This window comes from Pyxicephalus adspersus, chromosome 10, assembly GCF_032062135.1.
Source record: "Pyxicephalus adspersus chromosome 10, UCB_Pads_2.0, whole genome shotgun sequence".
Taxonomy (NCBI): domain Eukaryota; kingdom Metazoa; phylum Chordata; class Amphibia; order Anura; family Pyxicephalidae; genus Pyxicephalus; species Pyxicephalus adspersus.
This window is the reverse complement of record NC_092867.1, coordinates 32,045,986-32,067,989: the sequence shown is the minus strand read 5'-3', so window position 1 is coordinate 32,067,989 and position 22,004 is coordinate 32,045,986. Positions and strand designations below refer to the sequence as shown.

Here is a 22,004-nt window from a genome sequence, read left to right as displayed (position 1 = left end):
GCCAGGTATGTATTTTTTTTTGCAGAAGGGAGATCACTCAATAAAGGACCGAACTAGTCACAAGTTTTTATTTTCTTAATTTAGAAGCATGTAAGAAATAAAGGATTACAAACTTTTCAACAGGGACCATCCCATTATTTTACTTATTTCTATTTTTGTTTGAATTTTTGTTGTTGTTTTAAACCTGAAAAAAGGTTTAGCTTTACAGGTTGATGTATGCAGAAAAGAGTGTATGGAAGATCCAGACTACAGAGCTGTGTATGCTCTGATTATTATTCTTGGATTTTCCCCTAATGACTGAAGGAACACTTATCTCTAATTTGAGTTCATTTTCAGATGTTTATTACATTCTTTACTATAACCTTGTTAAATCTATAATTAGGATCTGCAGGGAAGTATGCGGGGACTCTCAGTGACAGCCATGATAGTCAGGAGGATGTTTTGTGTTGATTTTTGAAAACTGCAGAAAGAAACTTTTAGAAATGTTTCCCCTTCTGTAAAATACAATGAAAATGGTTTGGTTTGATCCAGCATGTCATTGCCACTAATTCACCTAGCCCTAAATGACTGAGCGCCAGCAGTAGCATAAAAGGAGTATGAGGCAATCAACAATTGCTTTTTCTCAATGACCCGCAGATGAACTAGAACTCTTGTATTCAACTAACCTTTTTTTCTTTCTCCTGTGTGACTGCAGTTTGCCCGGTTTGTTGCTGTATATCCCTTGTATTTTCTATCTGTCCATGTCGGAACACAGAGAGAAAATATACTTCATTCTTTTTTTATTTTTTACAGGTATCTGTTACAAAGTAAAACTGTGTCAGCTGCTGCTGGCCTGAAACTGGTATGCAGCTTTAAATTGGGAAAAGTAACTTGAATAAACTTCACATTCTCCTTTAATACTACCAGACATGTTGCCTTTTTATAAATTAATAAAACATCTAATATTAATGGATTCCTATAGTCGTGTTTTGGTATAGCATATTGGTTTTGATTACCAACTTTAGTTGTTATGTTTTTTATGGAAACATTTTAAAAAAACGATGCATCTTATGGAATTTCCAGAAAGTCCCCCAGCTGCTGTGTAGGAACTGGGGTTCTTAATGAGCAATTGGCTTTAGCTTTGCTGGTTAAACAGTTTAATTTATTAAGCTTTATATACCTTTTTGTTATTAAAGAGCAGAGACCATCTTTGCACAGAACACTATGGCTCCTTCTCCTTTTTTGATAGTTGTATTTTATTAAAACTGATACCAAGTGGTTCATGATATAGCAGATGGAAAGGAGGATTGGGGGGGGCAATAGAGCTGCATATATGGTTCTTGTTAGCAATCAACAAAAACTACTTGCTACAGGAAGATTACTGTAGGAGAATGAAAATGATGCAAACTCTAATAAGTAATACGTATTTTAGAAGGTTTGGTCTTTATTCAGGTACCATTTTGCCAATGCTTACTGATCACAATTGCACCGGGGGAGGCACTGAATGAATATGTGCTTAGTAAGAGGGACTCGCTGGCTGCAAGGTACCATTGTCACCACAAAGCATTTGGCCAAGACAGTGACTACTTTTTGGGCAACTGGCATGACTGGCCGTTACTTTAGTTTAAGTAAAGTATAGGTCCACTGTAATGGGTGTTTAGACAGTGGTTGCCTTGGCATCACCCAGTCTTGTCAAAATTGAGCGAGGATCACCTGATACAGACATTGTCAACCTTCTCACCCTTGAGGAACCTGTGAAATATTTTCTAAGTTTCAGGTAATGCTAAAATTCATTTATTATACAGTGGGAAAGATTTCTCTTAAATTGGAGACCAGTGGAAAGAATATTGCCTTTTAGTACTGGCTAAAATACCACCATTATAGATAAAAAAAATGCAGTCATGCAGCTGACTCTACCAAGTGGTTCTGGCCCCAGGACTATGCAGGCATCATCCATTCGAAGATCAATCGGCCTTCGTTTTAAGGAACCCCTAGCAACCATGGGAAACTCAGGTTGAAAATGGCTGAACTATTCTATATGTATTTAGCACTTATAGAGGTCAAATGAGTACACTTTGATTATGAATACTTACTATTATCAGGATCTTTGTACATAGGTTAAGAAAGTTTTCAGTTCACTAACCCCTTCATCTAACCATTAATGTAACATGCAAACATCAGTGCTATGAAATCCATTCCAGTTGGTGAATTTACCAAGCTGACACTCCTGATTAAAGGAGCAATGACCTTTTTAGATGTGGTGTTGCATTTATAAAAAGATTTAGCAAAGAGGAGTCTGAACAGAATTCTGCTGTTTCTAGAAATGTAAATAATATTACAATGGTTCTGTGCTTTCCCTAATGGTTTGTTGTGTATACCACACATATTGTCCTAAAAATCTTTTCATAGACCGGGTGACCCAGGGCAGGAAATGGATTTGTTTAGCCCAGCAGTGCATGCACTTGGACACTGATGTAATGTCCTTTTCATTTGCTTTCCCACATGTTTCAAACATCCTGGAGCTTTCTTTTAAGTTTTTGTGCTTGGGGGGGAAAGGGTGATATTGTTATCATTTCACACAATGTTTGTGTAAGTGCGGAATCCCAACCAAACACAATAAATTGAGATGGTGGCCTCTTCAGTCACCAGAGCAAACCCCCAGGCTGTTTTATAATGACCTAACAATGGAGAGATGAAGGAAATGAGTTAATTTGTCTAACATTTGGTAATTTACCATGGATTCTCGTTTGGATGAGGTTTGGATAATTACTTGAGGGAAATTCTTTCCAAGATAAAAGTGTGGAATGTTCTATAGGGTAGTTCTGATAGAAATGTTACACTAAAAGAAAAACTTTGAGCTTCAGTTGGGACCATTGTGTCTCTAATACACATTCTCTATTGTCACAGAATAGCCAATCAAATTTAAATCTGCATTAGAGTAGAAAAGATGTAGAATAAAAACTCAAATTAAATTGGCTGCTGAGGGTCAATACAAGCAAGTATTTGAAGAGGAAGCCGTTATATCTCTAGGTAAAATAAACAATAATGTGCAACCAGGGGTGTAGTCGTATAAAAAAAAGGAAGAGGGGGCAAGGTAATATCCATGGCTATGGCGAGCGCGCATCATTGTTATGTAAACGTGCCCGCCCCACTACACCCCTGCCTATTGGTCACTCAAAGAGGAAGAAACTTCACCCAGAGAGAAGTCATGATACCAGAACCTGCCCACCGCCCTGCCTGCAATTCTATACGGTAGACATGGTCCGCAGCTCTGGCCGGTGCAGTGCTTTTCCTGACGCCACGGACCACCAAAAAATAAGAGTGGACACGTGTGCCCATTCCCAAAAAAAGTGAGGGCACAGCTTTCCCACCCATGCCTGCCCCACTACACCCGAGTGCAACCACAGACAGACAGGTATTTTGCACAGAATGAGAAAAGGTTACAACCTCTGTACACACATGTGCGGATTTATCCTCACTTACTATTCCAAGGACAATAGTGCCACAGGATTTGAGGTAAGATATCTAAAATAGACATAGAGAGCAATAAAAGGTCCTGTATAGGGAGCTTGTTAGAGTATAGGTTGCTATAAGTTAACTTTACTTTTCATACACCAACCCCAAAAGGTTCAATTCTTGAGGTCGCAGGTTCAGGAATATGTCCTATGGCCAGTGCAGGAATAATCATATTTAGCACCCAAGATGATAGGACTAAACTGCGCCCTCCACTATTTGCAGCATAAATCGCAGGTCCTACCCCTTTTGTCTCACTCTTCTTACTAAAATGCCCAGGGCAACAGCAGCTGTCTTTTTTGGCTACCACTTTACCTAGCCATGACTAGAGCTTTGCTTTTCCAACCACTCCAGTGTGGCCCTTTCCATACCCTTTTCATATGTGCTGCACACAGAAAAGCTCTAAAGAATATTTACACACCCTGGCAGTAAATGTAAATGAAACTCATGGTCACCAGGACAGAGCATAAGGGCCCGTGCAAGCAGTATTGTTTGATGGACTAGAGAAGACTTAAACCCCTGCCACCTTTTATTATTGTGTGGTTACACAGACTAGAAGTGAGGGGACGACCAATAAATGTGCAGTCAACAATAAAGAAACATGAGTTGTAACTATTCCCTAGCCTATTCACCAAAGGTGCTTCATGTCTCGCACAAACGCCCAATGGACGTCAGAGGTTTGTTGGTGGAAACGATCTTTCACCCCGCAGGCATGTGGCGGATTGATGAATGTCATTGGGGGACCTCTGTACATATGTCAGACAAACGCTCTTAACTGGGTATGTGGTTAATATTTTTAATTCCACCCCTATTAAGGGTTTCTCATGTCCTGCCTTGGTAACCTCAAAGGAGGTGTAGGGAAATCACTTGGAGAATACAAGTGAAGTCTAATAAAAATTGTAACCCCTCTGCATCCAAAGTCAATAGAATTGTATTATTTTGTCCTATATATACAAGTTTCCTAGTTTTGTAAAACCAATATTTTTGGTGTTTGACAGACTCCACCTTACTGTACACATTGATATCTTTGTGTTTAACCTTACTTCAAAGTTTATCACTGTTGTATAGCACAGACACAGTTTAATGAACAATTTCCCTGTGTGTTAAGGTAATTATTCCCTAGAGATGCCCCTGTAGTCTTGTCCCAGAGTTCTACAAAACACTCTTTGCCACATATGGGAAACTTCATTGAGGGCTTTGATATGTCAGGCATTTCTGAAATAAACTTCCTATTATAGCTGACAGGGAAGCCAGTGGAAAATCTCTTTGCATACTGTGACCGTTCCTGGCTATACATCGCACTGTCTTTCTATGCTAGGAATGCAAATCAGCAATTAGTGATTACAACACTGCTACACTGTATGACTAAAAGTCTGCTTTCACCAGAGCACAATGCGCCTCTCAGTCATTAATAGATGATGACAATAAACTTAATTCTTTTCATTAAAAAAATGTCTTTCTAGTGCCTTCCATGTAATAATAGCTGTGTTGTTAGCACTATCAAAGCTTTCCTCTTGTATTATCAACACACAAAATGTAGAAAATGAATATTTAAATAGAACATGATAGCTAGATTATGGTGGTGTAAAAGGTTATAAAGTACTTTAAAACTTTTTCCTTTCTTTTTTTTTTTTTTTTTAAGTGTCTAATTTAGCGGTATTTCTGTGATCTATTAACATTTGTACTTAGATTACCCCCTCTCCCCACCTTGACATCAGATAAATTCAAATGAATTTTGCAACATTTTTACCAAACAGGAAGAATAGAAGTGCCATAAATGTTACATTTTGGTTACATCAGCCTGCATCTTGCAAGTTTTTAGCAACACAAAGCAGCTTGTCCATAATTACATGTCAATGTGTTACACTATTGAAGTGCAAATGAACATTTACTTTAAAATGGGTAACTATATTCTATGTGCATGAAAGCTGTAGATCTGCAAACCTTGCCAAAAAAATTGCTTGTTACAGGGGTGCTGCCTGTTTTTTTTAATTCTCACTCCCATGTTTCTTTACTGTAAGTTCTGAAAACTATAATTTTCCAGAGATATATTTGTTGCAGTTATGCAGCATTCTTTGTTTTGCCTATACTACATTCACAATCTCAGACAGGGACATAAAGCCTCCATCTTTTCCTTTAACTTCATTGTAAAGGTTCTTTATGTTGTGTAGGTTTTCTATGTTTAAGTAGCCTGTTCTATATTAAGCGGATGTAGAACATACTGGAAGCAGCAAATATAAAGTGTGGGAGAATGTAGAAATGTATTGTAACAATGATCTATAATATTAAAGACCCATATGGTGGAGGTTTTTGTCATGACATCATACGCTGTACTAGTTTATAAAGGTCTTTGTGTTAATTTCTACTAATGCATTTATTAGATGTCTATCTCTATTGATGCAAAATGTATTCAGGGGACAATAATAGTGTTGCCTTCAGACTCTTAAAGCAAACTGGTTATGAGAGAGAAGCAAAGACTGCCAATGTTAATCTTCCCAAAATGCTGGTTGAATTGGTTAAAATGCCTATTCAGTGTCTTCAGTTCATTCTCGGTTACAAACCTAAAACATGTGTGTTGATCAGGCGTTCTGACTTACATGGTCTGACTACATGGTTTTTTATAGGTCATTCATTCAAAAAAAAGGCCAAGCAACTAACATTTTCAGACTATGAGGTCATCAGTAGCAACCTGCACATGTTTCCCCTTAGGTATCACTCAAATCCTTTGATGTAGAAATACATAAAGATAATTTCCTTTAGGTAGCAGAATCTTGAAGTTAAGCTCACAACAGAACCCTGGATACCAATACAGGACCACGATTTAGGGGGATCTCCCACTTGCAGAATATAGATATGAAGATCCATAGGGGTCCAGCCATTATATTTTAGTGTTTTAGATGGACACTGTTAGGTTGAAACACCTGCAATCTGCGTGTATACCTCCAAAGCTCTAACAATTCCTTGTATTTAGTGCCACACAAGGACACCGCTACTGAATATAATTCTTCTAGTTGTTGTATAGTAGTAAGGGTCTTTTACTGAATTCTCAGTTCCGTAATATGGACATTCTGGGTAGGATTTGGCTTTACACCACTAAAAGTAATGGCCATATATTGGAATAGAAAGAGGCAGCCAGGAACTGTGTACCTGCGCTCCGTCAGTTGACGGGTGGAGTTGGTCATCTAGAATGACGGAACAATTTCTTTAGCTATAAATCAATTTGGTGGAGACATATACATGTCAGATGAGAATGAATATATATATATATATATATATATATATATACACAATATATGTATATACACACATTGCACAAAAGTTAAATACAGCAATAAAAGGTAATCAAGCTTTGCAGGACTTACCATCCCTCTTTTTGTTTACACATTGATATTCATTTATGGATTGCTAGAATACATTTAGAACATGTGGTAAAGTTTGGGTTTTGTCTTCATGTTGCTAAATATTGAACAGAGAATTGTAAAAGAATGCAGATTGTATACGTACTTGGTTCCCGGTGTATATACCAAATGCTTTCCAGTATGATGCATACATGCATTTCCTTTTTAAGATGACATGTTTAGTTTACATGATCCATGCTTCCTTTACTGTACCAGTATTTCTTCCATGAATATTATCAGTCATAAGTTAGACAGAGTTATTTCAGCCTTCTGAGGGGTTGATGAGAAACTGGTCAGTTTGTATACATTTTTCTGCAAAGTTTTATCTAACCAGAGAGACATAATTCATAAAAGGTCTTAAAAGCCTTTCAGCTTTGGATTGATGCCAGTTGGTGGTCACTCATTGGCCTCTTGCTTCTCTGAATAAATTATGTCATCTATACATTCCAAGCATTAAAAATGTTTCCTATTTTAAGCAATCGATTCAATAGAAGTAAGAATATATATATATATATTTTTTTTTAACTTCTTTTTGTAACTGGCATAGCTAAGAGTTTGTACTGGAAGTTAGTATTGGTTACATGGATTTTTTTGCCCTAACACGGGATAGCCATAGCGGCAAACACTTGCCAAAACTAAGCTTACTTTAGGGGCCAGCACTTACCCTCTGAGCAATTGAGAGCACTGGCTTTATAAATTGTGTAAAAAAAAAAAGCAGCACCTAAACAATTATTTTAAATGCATGCTCACAGGAGTCTTACTGACTTGCAGTACAATATGTCTCTGAACTTTCTGTGAATGTAACTAGTTAAGTAATCAATTATTCCTTAGTACAGGCACACCTTTCCTACACATCCCAGCCATCTTCTTCTCTGGGAATGGCTAAATACTGCCTGTGCTGACCAAGCTCTTTCTTCCCTCCCCCTTATGCAATATCTTTTTTTTTGAGGCAAGAAAAGAAGTGAAGGGCAACCATTTTCATCCAGGGTTCTGTGTTAACCCCAGGGTTCCTCCAGAGCTTGCTATAGGTTTCTTGATTGGCCTCCTATTTGATGTATGCATAGTTCTGGGGCCTACAACACTTGTAGAGCCAGCTGCATGACTCTAGTGGTGTTTTTAGTTGTCTATTTAGCCACCTGTAATCGGGTATTCGTTCCTCTGTCCACCAATTTAAAAGAGCTTTTCCCCATTGACACAAAAATTGGTTTTATTAGGAGTTCTCCAAGCCCTGAAACTTGTGTCAAGAGTTCCTCCGGGTTAGAGAGATCAAGGAATGGTGCTAAAGAATGTAAATTAAGTAAAAGAGCTGCTTAAGACTACTACACACGCTGAATAATTGTCGTTGGAAAGGATCATTCACGGTCCTTTCCAAACACAAAAGTCTGAACATACACCGCCATTCTGCTCTATGGAGAGAGAGAAGAGCAGAGCAGCACCCCGCTGTCCTCTCTCCCCTTCACTTCCATTAAGATTGTTTGTGGATCCAGCAGGACAATTCCAACAACTAGCGCTGTATCAGCCCTGAGGCAATTATTAGAAGAGAATGATTTGACATGAGTACGTAGCCTTAGTCACATCAAACATGGTGGCATCCAGCAGCAGTCTTGATATGCAAACAAGGTAACCAGTTTACAGGTAACTAACATACCTAAAATATATTAAATGAACAGATAATCTTATCGTAAGATTGTTGTTGAAAAGAACTGGTAACAAAGTCACTTTAGCTACGTTTTTATTGCTATTTTGCTAAATTAGGAAACTAAGATACAATGACAGCATGCTGTGCATAGACTTGGGACTGGCTTCCTGATAAAAGAATGTTTCGGACTGGTTGGGCCAACTGGACTGTCTATCTGTCATCTGTGGTACGTGTCTCTAGGCAAAGCAGCAGAAATTGGCTGAAGCCAAGATAAATCAGGCCAGGGACTGCAGCTAGGAGCATTAATGAACTCTGAAAAACCTCTTGTTCTCTTTTTGGGTATGTAAAGATTAGGTTGTTTATCCCTTGCTTTTGGCTTTTTAATCATTTTTAATTTATGAAGGAAGTTTGAGATGCATATCATATTTAGAGAGTGTAGGAGTTTCCTAAAATCACATTTTTGTAAGAGTTTGTCCTTTGCACAGACCAATTAACTCGAATAATATAACCTTGTTTTACATTGTCATAGCTGTGCAATAGGAAATATACCCATTAATTGTTGTCTTACTATGATGTGCAGTGATGATACATGAGGTTTTCAGGGGTTTGGGGGGAAATCCATGGTTAAATTGCAGATGGGATTTTTGTGACTCTGAGTATCAATATTTACACATACACTGTGCCACCATTTGTAGTAAGCCATGTTCCTATCCCAGCCTAAATGAACAAAACCTATTAAAGATCAAATTCTCAAGATGATGATAGTTCATGTTGATTAGTTTATAATTACAAGTTTTATTTTTGGCACTAAACTTTTCAAATACATAAACATATTGTGCACCTGTGGTTGATTGTAGCCATGCACCTTTTCATAAGAAATTCAATTCTTACAATTGCTCACAATATATTTCCTGTGAAATACAAGTTATGCCTCCTTCTGCAGACATATGAGTTCTGCTCTAATTCAAAGATGGGATAAAAAAGTTATTTTTTTTGCCTGTATGTTGAACTATAGACCTTACTTTGGTCTTGCACAGTTTGGATTCTTCTTCTCTACTGATACAATACTAATACTAACATTCATTGGATATCAGTTCTTTCCAATATAGATATAAATTATTTTATTTAAACCAAGAAACACAAAATAAAGGCAAATAAAAATTCAGCTTTAGCACTTTGCTATTATTATAGCTGTATACATTCCCAGAAAACCAAAGGCTTTCCAACGGTTTTCCATTTTCTTTTTACTTATCTTTGTTGTTCAAAGAGCATCTGTCCTACAAAAGATTCCATTAGTGCAATTCTTGCTGTTTAGGATTCTGTGACTTAATACTACGTTAAATACATGTAGTGGGATCGATATGCCAAAAAAGTTTCCACTCATGATATTTGTGATCCTTTACATCTAGCTTTGATGAAGAATATAAATAATTAATGTAAGTAATGCAGTAAATGTAATGCTGTGTTTGATACCCTTGGGTATCTGATCCTAATTTGTATTAATAGCTACTATGGTAATGACCCATTTGGGCCCTTACATTTCAAACGGTCACCTTAATAGCCATAATTATACTTGTTGCATTATTTAGGATTTAAAGTCAAGATTTATGAAACGCTGACCTGAAGTTGGGTACTTTTTGTAATTAGTATAAAGATGAAAGGCGTTTCGTCCAACAGGGCTTCCTCAGAGGATTGGGAGACCTTAGGGGTTAGGTAGGACAATACATCATACAATCAATAAACATACCAATATTTTTATACTATGTCTATCTAAAATGTCTATTACTATCTAATCAGCCAATTTTCAGTTAATGCAAGCAGAGATTACCTATTATGCCATATGTGGTTAAACATCAGCAAATATAAAGTAAGTTACATTTCTGTATTCCAGATATCACTATGTACCAATTTATAGAGGATGTTATACATTAATATCAATATATAATATGATGCCCATGATTACCTATCGATTGTAGAAGGTGATATGACTAATTGATAGCCGCCATACCAATTGCATGAGCACATGAATATTAAATAGACATAGTATAAAAATATTGTAATGTTTATTGATTGTATGATGTACTATCCTAACCCCTAGGGTCTCCCAAACCGCTGAGTAAGCCCTGTTGGGCGAAATGCGTTGGGACCTTGAGACTTTTTCTGATACCAACACAACACACAATCTTATCAAAGATTTAACCTAAGCGTAGTGTAACTGTGTTAGCAAAAGGTCTAGTGCAGTAGGATGATTAAATAAAGTACAAAGTTTTTATCTAAGCACATCTCCTGCCTATAAAAGCCTGTCTTTTCTCTATCTCTCCTCTACACTATACTGCTAGATATCTACTCTTTCAGCCCCTTTAAAGCAGAATTAAACAGCAGAAATGGAGACAGTCGATGTCCGTCTCTTCTGCAATAAAATAACCTTACCTGCCTGATAGCATTTTTTTTATATAACTCCTGGTGACTGCCATCTTCTTCTTTCTTCTCTTACTGGGATGGATTCCACTGTTAAAATTGCATAGCCTTAAATAAAACAGTCCTTTTCCTTTACGGGTTCATACACACACAAGTAAAAGATAACAGACCATGGCCTACAGGGGCTTAGAATTGCCAGAGGCTGTATGTGGCCCCCAGAGCTTTTGCACAATGCCTGTTAGGGAACGTAGCATCACTGACATCTTCCAGCACTGTTTGCTGTCAGTAGGGATTAAAACATACTCTCAGAAGAAGAATGGAGGGCAAAAAGGCATCTTGTGGTTTCCTTCTATTTATTAGGACTGTTTAAAGGACACATCTTGGGTATATCAGCTTACGAAAGACAGTGGAGGTATCGATAATGTGCACTTCAAACAAAGGACTGTCTAACATGTAGACGCTAATGTGCATAAGAATAAGACAACTCAAAACAAACTAAAAGTAATTAATAAGTAATAGTAACTAAAAATGTTTAAGGTGACTATACTATAGTGATATAGAGGATATTTGACATCATGTGTGACACCATTAAAAAGATGCTAAATGATAAAATGAAACAAGTAAAAGGTGTCAGTCCCTATTAGAACAAACTGACCAGCACACATATACACAGGAAGGAAAGCTGAGTATAATGTCTAAACAAACTATAGGTTATGGCTGATCATTCTTCATATCCACTACTTACCAAAAATAGAAAAGGTTGCACTAGAACTTAGCCTGCAATGAAACAATACAGCACTCTTAAATGGTGTAATTTGTCATTTTGCATTTTTACATACATCCATAGGAATGTGTAGGGGAACCAGGCTTGGAATGGCGTGGTTTCTTGGGATTCTCATGTGTTTGTAACCACAGCATACCTCATCTACTAATTTAAGCAGAAGGCTTTTCCTTAAACCTCTGAGCATAAAACTGTGTCTGCTTTACATCCCCTTTTGTTTTGCTGCCAACAACATGTAATAGGTAGTCCTGGGTGCTGTAATTGAAAGTTCATTGTGTAGAAGTGCCTGCGTTCTACTTAGCTCTTTTTCCATTTTGTTTGGATGTGCTGCTGACTCTGTACGCTGATAACAAATGTACAGGCAGACAACTGTTTATCATACTAATGGATCCTAAAATCCACAATGCTCAGCTTATACAAATGCAAACTCCCATGGGGAAAAGTACATTTTTCTCAGATGTGAACTTATTTTCGGTTTGACATCTACTGTGTGTAAAATATTGGACTATTCCTCACTTTTGGGGGCCACTTGTGGGTAATAGATGTTGGCTTTCAGCAGAGAACGTGATTGCAGTATTTCCATCTTCAGGATGTGACAGCATGCAATGTGTATCTAATCTAAAGCCGTGTAACAATGACTTGGCTCAGTCTGCTTGTTATGTATGCTTAGGCACTTTGGAAATCTAGAAAGATCATTTCCCTTTTTGAAAAGTTAATTGCATTTTGTCCTTATGCTCCAGACAACAGATGGATTTTAAAATAAAATAATATTGCAATATAAGCACTTGTCATTGATTATTTAACAGAAAAAAATAATACTGTGAAGCATTTGCCATTGATTATGACACCTTTTATGGTTGAATTGCAGTCCTCTGATGTCTGTATGGGCCATCAGTAATGACTGCCAATCTTCAAGCATTTGGAAGATGCATAGAAGCAAGAGCTGGGATAAGCCATATGATCTCATTAGCTGCTTGCAACTGGTTTATAAGCATGATGCTCGTAATATTTATTTCATAAGGATGTCGTTCTCAGAGTTTAGGATCTACCGAATTATTAGGAATAGAGTATTGCCATATAGTCTGGGCCTTTTAAGGACTGGATTTGGTCTGACTTGTGTGTAACGAATTAGGCCCTTGGGGCCTAATAATGCAAAAAAAGGTATAGTATCCATTTCTCTTGGAAACTTTTTGTATTTATTCTTTTTTGTTGTTTGTTTTTTTTTTTTTTTTTAGTTGTAAACGACCTAATAAAACTAAGGAATGCTCCCTATTTTCTGCACTGCTTACATTTGTTTCTGATGGCCTAGAACAGTGGTCACCAACCTTTCGGACCCCACAGAACACTAAATCCATGGAATCTGGACTTTGCATACGCAGGGAGCCATGTGTCACTCAAAGGGGAAGAAACTTTACCCAGAAAGATGTCATGATGCCAGAACCCGCCCACTCTCCCATCGCAGGCTCAGACCTAAAAATCCCTGGGGGACATGATCAGCAGGGTCAAGGGAAAGACCCCGCTGGGGGCCGCACCGGCCAGAGCCGCGGACCACTGGTTGGTGACCACTGGACTAAAAGACAACTTGTTGGACAGTTAGTGTTATAGCAGGTTTGACCCTACCTTTATTGTTGAGCAGAAGAGAGGAGATGGAGCCTCTAAATACCTGGTGACCAATATGCATCCCTCAGAACCTACTGTGGTCCATGATCTGGATTTCCTTTCTAAAGTGCTTTCTCAATCCAGAGAAGGAAAATGTTTGTTTTTTGGACTGGCTGGATTACTATTGGGGGGGGGGGGGGGGGTCTGTTTTGAAAGCAAATATGGAAAATTTTTAAAGGAACCTGAAAAAGGAAGACTGAAAAAGAATCTCTAGTCCAGTCTATGAGCATGCCCCAATCTTCAATAACTCTTTTACTATGCCCATCCTATTGCAAGCTTCTGGCAGCTATTTGTACTATAATGTTTACTGCTGAGTAATTGTTAATGTTCAGCCTTTTAATGATGTCAGGAGTCCTACATAAAGCTGAACCTAACCTTAAATGAGAAAAAAATGTGAACCAACAGGTTCATTATTGCAGAAATCCCTTGTAAAAGTACATTTATGATGTAGATGTACCTGCCTGTTCGTAATCTTTTTCTCTCTGTAGAGTGGCAAACCAGGAATAATTGTACTCTGGCATGGACAATCAAGATGGCTGGTGAAGTACTAGGTAAAGGCGGCAGTGTCCATCAGCATAATGCTTAGCTTTAAATACTTTTTTGAATAACTGAGGTCATTGGGAAGTCAGACCATAGTATAGGAACTTATACTTGTTCCTAGTAAAGATGAAGAGTTCCTGACTTTCTGTGACTTCCGTTGGTGGATGTTCGTTCCAGGTCTGTGATGCGGTAGTAGGGAAGCCAGATTTGGCCAGGTACCTAGCATCTATCTTTGTGATAGGTGCACTTTAACTCCCCGAATACAAAGCAGAACAGGCAGACCTGCAATAAGCAAAAGACAAATTCCCTATAGGGAGAATGAATGTTTCAGCCAACATCTGCTGGAGTGTGCCGTTTTCCTTCATCTGCCTGTCAGACAGAAAAGCCTCGCATTGTTTTCCTTTTTTGAGAGTACTTTAACCACCTCCACCCCCTCCTTGGTGTTTCGTAATGGTGCCGTTAGCTATTTACATGTTGATTAATGTCCATGTTCAGTTATCTTACACAGGGTTTTTAGGTTGTTCAGAAATTACTTTAATCTCCTGTTGTTAATTTGAAGATAAATGTAATGATTCATGTAAGATATTCCTGCTTTTACTACTTGAATCTGACCCTCGGGTGTTTACATTTTTCTTACATGGTAGCTATACAGTAAGCATTCGTGTCTTGCAGCTTTGGTTTTTTTGGACATTGACAATGACATTTTCCTCCTCCTTTTTAGATTGTAAGCTCATCTGGCAGGGTCCTCTCCTCATTGTTTCAATGTTTATATTTGTCTGTCATTTGCAACCCCTATTTATTGTACAGCACTGCGTAATATGTTGGCTCTATATAAATATCGTTTATTAATAATAATTATGAGTTTGTGTCCTTTTCTAGTAAGCTTGATGTTTGTACAGACATAAGTGCAACAGCCATTCAAATATTTTACACTGTGGTTAGTAGTTCTACCTCTAAGTGGCAGTATTATTGTTTGTTGCTTGTTTAGTGTATTGTTCACTATAGTGAACCTACATCTGTGTTCTTCCAGAGGTTGCTAGGGGTTCCCAGAGTCTCACGGACCAATGATCTTTTTGGCTATCTGCAAGCTATTCTTCCCAATGACCATCAATATAGAAGGCAATCTTCCTATCGATCACCATGCTAATGTACAGTTAACTGTGGATATCATATTTATAGTAGGACTTCCTGAAGACCTGAAAGGCATTTTAAGGGTTTGCCCAATCTTAAGGTTAAGAAACACTGTCTATGTTTCTGTTTTCAAAAAAACGAAAAACATCTCAGCCATGTGTCAAGCACCATCTTGGCCGATAGGAGCTACATTTGATGCAGCTTTTCTAACATATTATAGGCACAACTACAGCTAACATAAGTCTGACTGCAGCAGTGTTTAGTATCTCAGAGGTTCAGCAAAAAAAACCTTAGAATGAGAAAACTGCCATACAGTATATATGATCCCTTTTATTATGTTATGTGTTTTTTTTTTTCTTTGTTTTTTATCCCACTTCTGCATGTTTAAATACAATTGTTTAATTATATTGTGTATTTGAGTCATGCTACCAATTTGATAACGGTTTTTATATACTTGTGATCTGAAGTCTTGACATTTGTACATTGTGTCCCATGTCAAATTCTCTGTCCACTGACCATCACCCTTGTTCCAAGTTATGAAACTATAAAGCTACACTGCTTATGAATACCGCTTCAACAACCAGCTTAATTTTTTACAGGAAATTCCCAATATGGTAACACCAATTAAGATTTGATGTTGTCACAATATTATCCTAAATAGATTCAAGAGATACACTTGTATGGATTTGTAGCAACATATATCACTGTAAAATCCATTATGTCCGAGTCTTTCATACATTTAAAAGTATTAAACTTACCACACACTTAAATATCTGTGCATTAGTGTAAGGCATTTCTAGTGAAAACCGATCGTTATTTACTGCTCTTACATGATACTGGGAAGGGCTTATGTATAATTGGATTTAAAGATTTAGGGATTATTCAGGGAGGCAATGCACAGGGCAAAGTTGATGTTCAAAATGAAGAAAAATCTGTTTTGAGGAAACTAAAATTTGATTGGTTTGTACTGTCCTTTTATCACTGGTCTTTGCATTTTTACATAATTACTTTTAGTTATGTGAAGTTGTTGTTGGGCTGAATTACACATTTACAGCAGTTTTCTATTATTGACCATAAAAAATAGCAAGATGTATATAAAAATAAAAACATTGCACTGATTTCACCATTTATACCTATATGTCCTTTTTACTTTTTTAGAAAAAAAAATGTACCCAATGGGCCTGGTTTATTAAAGCTCTCCAAGGCTGGAGAGGATACACTTTCATCAGTGAGGCTAGGTGATCCAGTGAACCTGGAATGTATCTGGTCCAGGATTCAAAACATTTGCTAGCAAGTAGCAAATGCCTTTTGATGCAATCCATTCCAGGTTTGCTGAATCACCCAGCTTCTCTGATGAAAGTTTATCCTCTCCAGCCTTGAGGAGTTTTTTTAAATCAGGCCCAATGTGTCTGCAAGTACAGAACAATATACCAATCACAGTGCTGGCTGACTAATTATGAAGTTGGCGATGGTTCAAACCTACAGATAGCTTGCTCTACTTTCTATGACCAACACATTCTCTTTAAAGAGTCAAAGTTGCTTTATATGTCTTGATATACAAATCATTTAATAAGTAGATTGGTCATATTTCAAGTACTGAATACTTTTCTGCTGAAGGTTGCACAGTCCATAATATGGTACTACAGTAATGTGTATTTTTTATAAATTAGATATTATTGGCTTAAACAAAAGATTTTAGACCATGTAGGGGGCAAGGACATAAAGAAAGACACCAGAGCAGTGGAATTGGTAAATATGTGATAAGGTTCTGGGATGAGTGATATTTCAGTGGTGAAAGTTATGGTGTACAAAAAAAGAAAAGCATTAGAGATAAGAGTTAAGTGTTGTTAAAAGCAGTCACATGGTATTTGAAGCTCTGGTTTGATTTGACACAGCCTGGAGAGTTCTATTTTAGTGTTCATCATGTTATTCATTTCTAACGTATTGGAGTAGAAGCTCGGAGCTATTCTGAGGTTAGTGTGTATGTTTTAGTTGTGGGGAGTGTCACTTTCATTCTTGGCATTAAAACTGCATTTTTTAATGTTCCCATGGAAGGTTGCTTGGCAGAAATTTCTTAAAAAACACATTAGTTGGTTTGAACATTAAAGTATGTACCAGGACATTGGAACAGGGCTGATTTTAGAGAATGTGGGGCCCCTACAAGACATTACGGTGGATTATTGTCCTTGAATTGGACCTAGATTTAGGCAATCTCATCTTTCTAACAGTGTGCGACAAGTTGGTTGTGATGATTTAGCAGATGTTCCATGGGGGTTATTTTCCCCAGGTCATCTTCTTCTATTGGACACTGTATTTGTGGAACAAGTCTTTCTGTTTCTAGATCCCAATACATGTTCCCACCATCATTGTAATCAATTAGTCAGATGAAGGAGAGGTCAGGTTATTTTCACCAAACTTCTGGTAGGCAGAGAATACCAAGTCATAGGAATATGGTGGAAATGCTTTGCCGCTTTTAAACAGGAATCTTCAACTTAAACTGTACTAATCAATTCCTGTTAGGTGGCCAAATATTATATTTTACCTATAGATCAACTTCAAGCAAAATGTAACAAATAAGAACAAGACCCTAGGCAAGGTAGAAGTAGCAGTACCCCAATAACATAAAATGACTGTGAAAAGTATTGCAGTAGTGAGTTGAAGAATAGAAGCCACCCCATTTGCATTGTCTGTGTTTGCAAGGCTGCATCAGACTCCCAAATGCCTACAAGTGCATCCTTCTTTATGTTACAGGATATTACACAGTTTTTCTCCAATTGAACTATTTTCCTTATTTACAAAGGAAGTAGTTTGTAGCTGGGAATCTGGAATATCTATAGGGACCTAGGTTCCTGCTTTGTACATGATCCAGCTCTGACATTAAAGTCTATGTCAGAGCATATACATTTCTGGAAACAGCCCCCGGGGCTTATCTTATTTTTTTTTTGTTCTGAATATATACGAACTTGTTTTGTTTACTATCGTATATTTATTATTACCCTTTTAATTATTATCCTTTTAATTTGCCATCTGCTTTCCAATCACTCTTACTGTTCTTGCTGTATCTTATATTTAAGTATACCTTTCTTATAACAATGTATATGTAGACTCTGAGAACAAAAGGATTGCATGTTGATCACGTGCAGAACGTATAGCTGATCCTCTAAATCTGCTTGATATGTTCAACTTTTTTTTATTTTCTTTTTTTACCAAAAATACAGAGATTTATCCTGAAAAATATGACTATTAGGTTTCAAATGTGCCAGTTAGCGCTGGACTACTATAAACATGGGTACAAAAGTGGTGTTTAAACTGGTGACATCTAAATCTTTTAAGATATATTAAACATTATATAAAGTAGTTTCAGCAACTACTATAGATTGCTTTAAGAAAAAGTTGGATTCTAGAAGAACAGAATATAACTGGGTATTAAGACTTTAAATTAAAGATAACAGTGACTGTTGATCCAGGGAACATCCGATTGCCTCATGGAATCAGGAAGGATTTTTTTTCCCCTGTTGAAGCAAATTGTACCAGGGTTTCTTTGCCTTCCTCTGGACCAACTATGTCTTATAGGGTTTTATATCTGGGATATGTTTATTTCCCTAGTGGTTGAACTTGATGGATTTATGTGTTTTTTTTCAACCTAACCTACCAAGTAACATTGTATTTTCTTAATCTATTGCCATAAATTATGTGTGTGTGTGTGTGTGAACATTCAGCAGGTCTTCCATGGAAACATTTGAAGCTCATGTCTGTCATATTTGATCAGTTATTTTATTCATTCACTAGCGTGACCACATATGCCAGCAGCATCAGAGCATTTTGAGTAATGGGTCAAAGCTACATTATGGCTGCTTAAGCTGCTGCATCCAGGGATCCTTGGATCGTGCATTTATAGGTTATATCACATATTTCTATAGCACCAACAGCACTTTACAAAGTCTATTGTTCAAAGTTCATATCACTCCCTGTGACAGGAGCTCACAATCTATTGTCCCTACTACAGTCATTATAACCATCAAACGGCAGGTTTTGGAAAAAGCCAATTATCTTCCTGCACATTTTTGGGTTGTAGAGGAAACCAGAGTGCCCAGAGTGTGAACACTGAGCAAACATACTATCTCCATGCTGATAGTGTCTTTGCTGAGATTTGAACCCGCGTGCTGCAAACAAGCGAGAGTTAGCCAATGATTTACCATGCTGGGCTGTCTTGTCCAGGAACCTTTCTTCAATTTTTAACCATAAAAAAACAGGGCATGTAAATATAAATAAAAGCATTGCACTGACTTCTCCACTGACCATGCTGGCTGACCTGTCTACTTCATCAATACACAGGATATATTTAGAGAATGGCCTATATGGTGGAATTTGTTTTGACCTTTTTGAAATCATTTTATCTGTGATAAGTTCTTCCTCAAGTTTCCCTTAATTCCTGACATCAAAAAGAGATGATGTGTGCAAGTAGCAGCTGCATGTCCTCTTCATCCTAATGTCACCCAAGGCCATGGCCTCTGTGACCCAAACAGACATTCCTTAATGCACAAACACTGCACGTTACTGTAAAAAGCCTAAAACTTTCATTTAAATCTCCTAATAATCATGTTTATATGATTTTGCTGTAGCCTTCTCTTGTTTATGTATTGTATTCCATTACTAAGTTTAGCAGTCTTGTGACTTTACACTTGGGCTGGTCTTTTTTTCTCTTTGTAATTTGTGCATGTAGCAGATGGACAAAAGATCAGAGCAACCGAGGAAGTTGGATTATGTTTGACAGCTAAAGGATGTGCATGTGAGCACAAAAACAATGGTAGAGCCACTCCCAGGGTTACTGCAGAAAGGTTGCAGATGACATGTGTACTTTCAATTCCAAGTTTAGATAATTTAAAAAAAAAGTAAAACTAGAAAGTCCGTACAAGACTTAAACAGAAAAAAAGGCTTTTGATTCCCAATATATCTGAACAACATAATTATACAACAATAATCTTTTGCAACACTACTCAAGTATATATAAAACGCTGTAGTCTCAACAAGTAACCTCACTTGTTTTCTTTTTCTTGTAGTCTGGTAAATATACCACAGAATGTGTTTTGGTTGATTTGTTTTAGAAAAAAAATCTTCTATCCTGCCAAAATCGTGTGTGTTGATAACTTAATGTGCTGTCTGCCTGTGTTTCATTTTTGTCAGTGAACATTGTTTGCAGTTCTCCCTGTGGACCACGGAATCCCCCTCCTAAATTAGAGATGGGTGAGGCTTTCTTGATCACTAACTTATTCCATATCCTAGGATGACAATGCCTCTACTTATATATAAAGTATGATGAGTGAACCTAAGAAAGGAGGTGTGCTGCTAGCAGGATCAACAAGTAAAAACTGAAAGCAAAAAGCTGGTAAACTGGAATAAATTACGTTGCTCTTGGGTTAAGATATTCTTAAACACCTTTCGGCTGGATAGGGTGATCATTCTATTCCAAGCACCTTATTGTAAGATTGAGATGGTTTGCTTACAGCCTTGTTAAACAATTATGGGTGGCAGTAGAGATAATTGTGAAAATATAATCGGAGCTTGCATGGCCTTTTCTTGTGTGTGGCATACATACTTGGCCCAATGTGCAACAATAACCAATCCAAGATATTAGGAAAAATAATTAAAGAAATTAACTGTTCCATTTATATTTTGTGACATCTGTGCACTTAATTTTATTGATTAAAAAAATCTGAAGGTCCTCAAGTCCATCCCCATCTTGTTTAGCACACACACTGGATATATTAGTGCACCATAATGTTTGGTAACTGGTTCACACCAATCAATTAGTGAGACCTTGACACGTGGTGCATGCAGGAATAATCTTGGTTCACTGTGCTTGTGGATTTCATAGGCACAATGACTCATATGTTGTCCTCTCAAATATTTTTAAATATTATTGCATTATGTAAATTCTAAAAAAATAAAATAAAATCACATAACACAAACAAGCAATATGTTACACGCACTTCCATTTATCCTATGTTGTTCTAATGCCAAAAGCCAGGCCTGTAATTTCCTCCACTCATGAGAAGGCTGTGTGTGTATATTTATTATGCTTTAAAGAAAAGTTTAATAACCTTATCAAACCCACTTTTATACTTCTATTACCCTCCTTTGCAAAGATTTGTTTTTGTAACTTAAGTTATTTTTTGTTCTGGATCTCCTGCCGTGGGAGGTTCTACTGTTTGGACATTTTATAGACCGTCAAATTAAAATGTAATTAAATATTAGGGAGTGGTTAGCAAAGGTTTTCAGGAGTCCATTACTTGCATTGATTTCTGCCCAGCTTCAGCAAAAATCAACTTAGAAATTTTTGTCCCCTAGTTGGAGCCACCACTGTGGCTTTTTATGACTCTTTACAGGAGACCATTACCGAGCAGGTGAATGTTTGGGTGATGAAGTTTCTCTGAGCAGTCATGTCACATGCCTAGTCGCATAGATCTGTCTCCAGAGGTGTCGGGGCTTGGGACAGAAGTCTACGCTGCTCAAAAAGCAAGGACAGCAAGTTAAGTATAGATGATGACATAACAGGTAGGGAAAGAATACACATAGAGTATACCTACTGGATGAGAGAAAAGAAGATATTCTAGTTGGTAAAAAGGTGTATGTGATCATATTGCTCTGCAAGCAGAAAGCCAAAACTATTTACATTTCTTGTTTTTTTTTTACCTACGCTAATGGCTGTCTGTCTTATACTATGGACTTGCTGTACACAGCTCTCCTGTGTTGGGTCTGCTAAAAGTGCAGAACACTTGCTTGGACTGTAGCTTGATGTCCCACTCATATGCATGCTATACCGCTTCCAATACCAGTTGAGCCTCTTCCACTACAATACCCATTCACAAAATGTTACCCTATCACTTTTATTAGGTAATGTCATTTATATTCCCCCCTCATTGCTTGAAATATTTTAGATATATTT

At 37.3% G+C, this 22,004-nt stretch overlaps 1 protein-coding gene across 26 annotated transcripts in view; it reads left to right on the top strand.

Annotated features, from left to right (window-relative positions):
* The window catches only part of SORBS1 (sorbin and SH3 domain containing 1), a 223,109-nt gene that overhangs the window by 84,808 nt on the left and 116,297 nt on the right, over positions 1-22,004 (top strand). Inside the window, exon 1 of one of the 26 annotated variants that reach the window (XM_072425109.1) lies at positions 16,988-17,031. The exons of the other annotated variants lie outside the window; for them this stretch is intronic. The gene's annotated coding sequence lies outside the window, so the exon portion shown is untranslated. Of the gene's footprint in view, positions 1-16,987; positions 17,032-22,004 lie in introns of those variants that run through there. 26 annotated transcript variants of the gene reach the window in all.